Source organism: Ananas comosus, linkage group 8, assembly GCF_001540865.1.
Source record: "Ananas comosus cultivar F153 linkage group 8, ASM154086v1, whole genome shotgun sequence".
NCBI classification, from domain to species: domain Eukaryota; kingdom Viridiplantae; phylum Streptophyta; class Magnoliopsida; order Poales; family Bromeliaceae; genus Ananas; species Ananas comosus.
Genome location: NC_033628.1, coordinates 3,611,746 through 3,618,909, shown reverse-complemented (window position 1 = coordinate 3,618,909; position 7,164 = coordinate 3,611,746).

The window sequence follows — 7,164 nt, the reverse complement described above, 5'->3', positions numbered from 1 at the left end:
GGAAAAAAAAATAGCAAGAAAATTTGATGAAAATTCACATCCTGATTATTAATTAACCTCACACTCATTTCATGAGTGCTAATACTTTTTTTGCATTATTTTTGGTGCCTGTAACTTGATTAGAATATATTATGATCATTCTAGACTTGCTCAGACACCATGTTAAAAGTAGCATAGCATTTTGATAATGTATATTCAACATTACTTTTCACCTCTGGGCTCGAGAGGAAGAAATTAATCAAAATTAGAAGCCTTGTGGGATTCGAACTCAATATATGTTCAACACTGCTATTTATGCCTAGGCTCAAGAATCAGAAGCCAAATGAATTCAAATATGGGCTCGAGAAGTGGAAGTTAACAAAAATTACAAGTCTTGTAGGATTTTAACTCAATGTATATTCAATGCTCCTCTTCGTGCCTGGGCTCGAGAAGAGAATATTAACAGAAATTAGAAGCATGGTAAGATTCAAACTCAGGGCAGGGCCTTCTATGAATGGACTCGAGAAGAGGAAGTTAATAAAAGTTAAAACTTTGTGGGATTTGACTGACTCAATGTATATTCAATATTTCTTCTCACATTTTGGTTCAGGAAGTGAAAATTAATAGAAATTAGAAGGCTGATGAGATTCAAACCCTAGATCTCTTATGTCTAGGCTTGAGGAGAGAAAATTAATAGAAATTAGGAGTATGATGAGATTCAAACTCAATGTATATTCAACACTCCTCATATCTGGTGTTAAAATGAGGAAACTAATAGAACTTAGCGAGTCTGATGATATTCGAACTTAGGATCTCCAACATCTAAGCTCGAGAAGAGGAAATTAATAGAAATCAGAAGTATAATGAGATTTGAACTCAAATGTCTATTAAATGCTAGCTCCTCCTCATATATATATATCTAGGCTCAAGAGTAGAACTGAGGAAGTCTCGTGACATTCGCACTTAGGATCTCCTACATCTAGGCTCGAGAAGAGAAAGTTAATAAAAATTAGAAGCATGTTGAAATTTGAACTCAATGTATATTCAACAGTTAATTTTCATATTTGGACTCAACAAGAGATATCAATGGAAATTAGATACTTGGTGAGATTCAAAATCAGGACCTCCTGCTTTGTATACTTTACTAAAGTAATGTGAAACATGCATAATTGTCCAAAAATTTGAGCTAGTAAACAATGATATTTTGATAACATATTCAACAATAATAAGGACAAGCAACGCAAGAATACAAATGGAACTTCCTAAAACTTAAGAAGATCGCCTTGATATATATATATATATAGAGTAGAGCTAGAATACTTGTAAAAGTATCACCCAAGTGATACTTGTGTGTTTTTAGCCATTGGATGGAGAGATGTGAGGTTGAGATGATGGTGGTAGGTGGTGGTAGGTGGTGGTAGGTGGAATAGTGTTTGATCCAAGGACTATTAGTAATCAAAAAGTAGATCCAATGGCTAAAAACCACAAAGTATTACTTGGCGGATATTTGTAAAAGTTATTCGAGCCTACTTCGTATAATTTATAGGTATATATAGTATATATATATATATATTATAATAGAGAGAGATGAGAGAAGATGAGAGGACGAGCGGGATGGAGAGAAGGAGGGGGAGTGGGAGAGGGAGCGGCGGGCGAGCGGGTGGGGGGCGGTCGAGGGGCGGGTTGGGGTGGTGGGGGGAAGGCAACGGGCGGTGACTGTGACGAGTGAGATGGGGATGGGGAGAGAGAGAGAGCAGGGCTGCTTGCTCTCAGTGCAGCACGGGAGCCTCCGTGCTCTGTAGCGCCGGGTTTCAGACATGAGGAAAATTTTCGAATCGACGATCGGCTCTGTTAGACGTTGATTTAGCGCATTTGAATGTTGCTAGAAATAAATTTTTATAAATTTTTCGATATTGAGTTTACCTAGTGATCAAAGGCATTTCAATAAGTTCCATAATTTTAATGGATTTGATATCTGCCGTTTTCATAGTTTAACGGTGTAGAAGTATCAAATTCAGTCCTGAAATTTTGATAGAAAGATTTTTATACGATACAACACAGATCATTATTTCTGATCGGAAAATTTTAAGTGCTAATATCATCACTTTTTATAAGATTTTTATTTCAGCCAGTTAAAACTATTGATTTTGAATACCGTTCGATTGCTACGTAAATGCATATCGAAAATCGCAAAAATTATCTCTTCCAGAAAACTTTAAATTACGCTACATTCAAGTTTAACGGACGATCGTCGATTCGAAAACCATCATCGAAAACGGCCTCAGGAGCACGGACGAGCTCCGTTCTCCTGAGAGCACACAGCCCGCTCTACTATTATATATATTATATATACTTATTATTATATATATAGAGTGAGGCTACTATGCTATCGAAAGTACGGAGCCTCCCGTGCTTCCAGCTCGTTTTCAGATGTTGCGACTTTCGGAATCGTCGATTGCTCTCCGGTTAAACTTAATCTGAGTATTTGAAGTATCTAGAAAATAAATTTTATGATTTATACGAATCATTTTGTCCTAAGTGAACGAAGGGGCTCAAAATCAACGGCGTGAAGAATAGAAAATCTTACAAAATGTAAATAGGGTATAACATGTGAAAATTTTAAATCAAGAGAGTTGGTTCTTGTGTTGTAGTATAGTATAAACAATTTTCTATTCAAAAATTTCATTGTGATTGGATAGTTTCTACACGTAAACTTGGCAACGGCTCACTCGTCATTGAAATTGGTTGGGGGGATTTGGATGGCATTATTTGGTGACTAGTGCAAATGATATCGAAAAATAATAAAATTTATTTTCCTAGGTACTCCAAAAATACTCTAGATCAAGTTTAACGGAGGACGATCGACGATTCGAAAAAGTTCGCAACATCGAAAACGAGCTGGAAGACGGAAGGCGCCGTGGTTCCAATAGCATAGTAGCTCACTCTATATAGTATATATAGTTTAATATATATTTAATATAATATATATATATATATACTATATATATAATATAATAAGCTCCTATCTTTCGAAAAGTACGGAAGCCGAGGGTGCGTACTTGTAATTATTGTTTTCAATAATAGCGACACCAATTCGGCCGATCAGTTCCAGTTAGACATGTATTACTCTATTAGAATACTAGAAACCAAATTCATAATTTTTTAATGACTTCCTATGTATAGCCACGAGTAGCTCAAACATGGGACGGCCGATGAGTGATAGGATTTGAGTGAAGAAGGAGATGAGTGGGGATGAGAACGACGTCAAAGTTTCAGGAAGTCGGGGAGGTATTGCTTGCTATGAGTTGTTTGATATAAGTTAGTTGATATAGTTTTCTTATATTAATGATTTTAGTCTATATTGGATACTTTGTTAGCACGCGGTTTGTAGCGTGATAGTAGAATGTCGTATACATCGGCCGTTAAAATAGTCATTTTGCAGACCTTTGATCGCGTGATAAATGATGCTCAAAAAATGATGAAAATTTAGCTTTCTAATATTTCAATATGATAGATCGAACTTAGTATTCAGAGGGGGTGTTATGGGTGGTGGGGGTTGGGGGCCGTGTATGGTGGTCTGATGATTCGATTCGTGAGGTCATTCTCTCTCGAATTTAACAAACGTTAAGCACGAGGTGCTCCGTACGGGTTCGGAAGTACGAGGGACTTAATTGATATTATGACTAGTTTGAATTAGGGGCAAATGGTCATGGGGGTTATAACAATTTATTGTATATTTATTTCAAATCAATATAAAATTTTACATTATTATATCCAAATTTACAATAAAGTAGTTAGGGAGTTTACAAATTTGATAGGGTTTTTTTTATAGTTTATTAGTTGTATGATTAGGGTTATAGGTGGTGTTGGCCCTACCGTGCTTCTTTTCATTTATGTTACATGAACTTTTTTATATACTGTGGTGTGATGTTGTTTGTATGTTTGATTTTAAAGTTTATTGTGTTCTTGTATACTTTAGAACGTCTCTCTATTCAATTATGGTTACATATTTTTTGTAGTTAAAATTTAAAATTAATTTTGATCCACGGTTGTGTTGTAGATACAATAAAATTAATTATTAATTCAAATTTTGTTGAGTTATAGAGGATAATTACAATTTTAATCATAATTTAAGGCCCTCAAATTTTAAATTTTAATGCCGTAAATAGATAATAAACAATGCTATTTTTTAAATAAATTGATCTAACCGTTTTGTTTTATTTGAGATATTTTTTAACAAATTATTATAATCGTTCATAGAATTGAATTTAAGATGGATCGAATGCTTATTTTTTAATAGATTGATTATAAACTATTCTTATTTGAGATATTTATTTGACAAATTGATCATAACATTTTATAGAAATAGATTTTTATATGTAGTAGAAATTTAATAGATTTGCATCTAACCGTGCATTTTATTTGATATTAATTTTTAACAAATTATATTATAACATTCGTAGGGAATATTATTTTATATTTAAATATTAGTCGATACTCATTAATTTTATTGAGATATTTTTAACAAATTTTTTGACATATTTTTAACAAATTAATTATAACCATTCGTAGGGAATATTATTTTATATTTAATAGATTGATCATAACCGTTAATTTTTATTTGAGATATTTTTAACAAATTAATTATAACCATTCGTAGGGAATATTATTTTATTCCTTTTTGGATTCCGTCTGTCATTGTCGAAATTCTTATACGCTTATATATATATATATATATTTGGACAATTGACTATGGTTTGCTAAATAGAATTAAAGAATATACAAGTCGAGACAAGAAATATCTTGTAGTAGCCACCAAACCTTACACAAATCATGAAGAAATGTTTGCTTGTACGCAATAGTTATGTATGTATTCCTTGTTTATTTCAGATATTTTATCAAAAATAATCTTAACTATATTGAATTACAAAATTTTTATCATCACTTTTTAGAGGATATTTATTTTCACCCGTTTATTTTTGTGTCCACTTGATGAATAAGAGAACAATATCAACAAAAACATGAAATTTAGTTTCCAGATACTTCAAGTTGTATAGATCATGTTCAACCGTATTGATCGTCCATTTAGAGGCTCTATCATAAAAAACAAATGAGTGACAATGAAGACTGTTTGCTACCGATAGCATTACAGCTCAACTCGATCTATATATATATATATTGTTCAACAGTTCTGCTTGAAATGATATACATCGAAGGTTTTTTTTTTAAAAAAAATTACCTTAAAAAAGGGTGAAAAAAGGAAAATTTTGAAACTCAGATGAGTTTTTGCCTTACAAGGTAAGAAGTTTGATCGTGTAAGCGCTTCAGTTGATGACGAATTGAAGACCAAGTTAATTACCGACAAAATAGGTATTCAAGTACGAACGAACTTGTCAAATGTTAAGGTTTTAACTATGTTACAACAGCTCGTAGTCACCCGTTGTAGGGGCTAATAAGTGATTATCGTTCCACGTACGTCTGGAGTTCTATCCTTCAAAATCTATAGGCCTAATAAAAATGAAAGAAGAATAGTAGTCTTTTAACAAATGCTTTTCGATAAAACTTATGCTTAGTTTGGTATTGAAATCTATCTGACGCAATTAGATAAAATAAACTGTAGAAAATATATCGTAACCGACTCATTGCGATATGCGAAATGCAATATTACGTACGGAAACAAATAAAATATTTTTCTTACCGTACGTATCGTAATCTCTTCGCAATCCCAAACGAAACTTTAGTTACAAAATTAATTTGTACGTAATTACTGTTAAAGTTGTTAAAAAGAAAGAATACATAGCATGATATTAGATTTAATAAATTGACACATTCTTAGCTTCCACATTATCTATCGATCCAATAAAATTACCTTCTTTCAGCAAAAAAACAAAAAAAAAAGAAAAAAAAAAAGAAAAAAGAGAAGTTCTTTCAAGTTCATTAAAGTCCTTTTTTTTTTTTTCCAAAAAAAGTTTCCTGTAGGCCTTATTATCAAGAGTTATTTAAGGATCTATGTACTTTAAATCTGAAGCTGAAGGCACAAGCTTCCTACATGCTTGACGATTTGTTGCAACTACTATGATGGTTTCCCTGCCTACCATTCTCGTTTCCGCAGAAAGAATCGAAGAACTGAAGCACAACATGCACACACGTAGATGTCAGTTCTTCATTTTGAATAAACAACATTTTGTTAGGATTTGATTAGTTTTGTAGTTGAATCCTAGTTTGATTAGAATTAATATTTAAATCCGTTAAAGTTAAAGTATTAAGATTTAAATATTACTTAGAGTAGAAATCTAATTAGACTAGGATTGTGGTAGCTTTTGATGTAATCTATAAATATCGTATAGGTGTTATTATTTTGCTCGTGGTGGTACAGATTAGCCACACCCATATAAGACGACCAAAATATTCATGATTTTAGATGCACCTACTGCATGAATACAAGAGGACGTGTGCAGTTTTTGTAGCCGTGGATCATTAGTTTACCTTGTGCATGGATGCATAAGATGAGAGAGAGGTTTTCCAAATTTATAGAAAACAAAAAAAGAGTGAGAGAGATTAAAAAAAAAGGTCGGATTGAACTATTCTATTATAAAAGAGGAATCAGATATAATTTTCTCTTATTTAGTTAATCTTTTTTTACCAACATATTTTTTTCTATTTGATTTTTCATATTTTGTGGTTGTACCAGGTTTTACTGAGGAGACGAATTTATAGTAAAAACTTAATTTGACGCTTTCGTTGCGAAATCCCAATAATTGATACTTGACCAACAGCGCTCTGTATTAGAGTGAGTCACGGATTCTCAAAATTTGATATTAGGGCGAGTACCAGATTCCCAACAATAATGATATAAGCAAATAATTAACTTAAATTTTAATATTGTTTGAGAAGGCACTCACAAAAATGTCTTTTATAGTTGGTACATTGCATGATATTTCTAGCTATATCTATGAAGAAACTAAAATTTGTTATAAAGGCAATATTTAGCACACTTTTTAGTAATTTTCATATTGTCTTGTGGAAAAGTGTGATGCACAAAAATATACGTTTTAGTAATTGACATAAAGCAAAGCTCCTGCACTTAAAAAAATACAGAGTTCTCCGTATTTATAAGTTATTTTTGATTAGTAGATATTTAATTCGACGATTAGTTTCGTTAGGCATAATCTACCTTATTAAAAT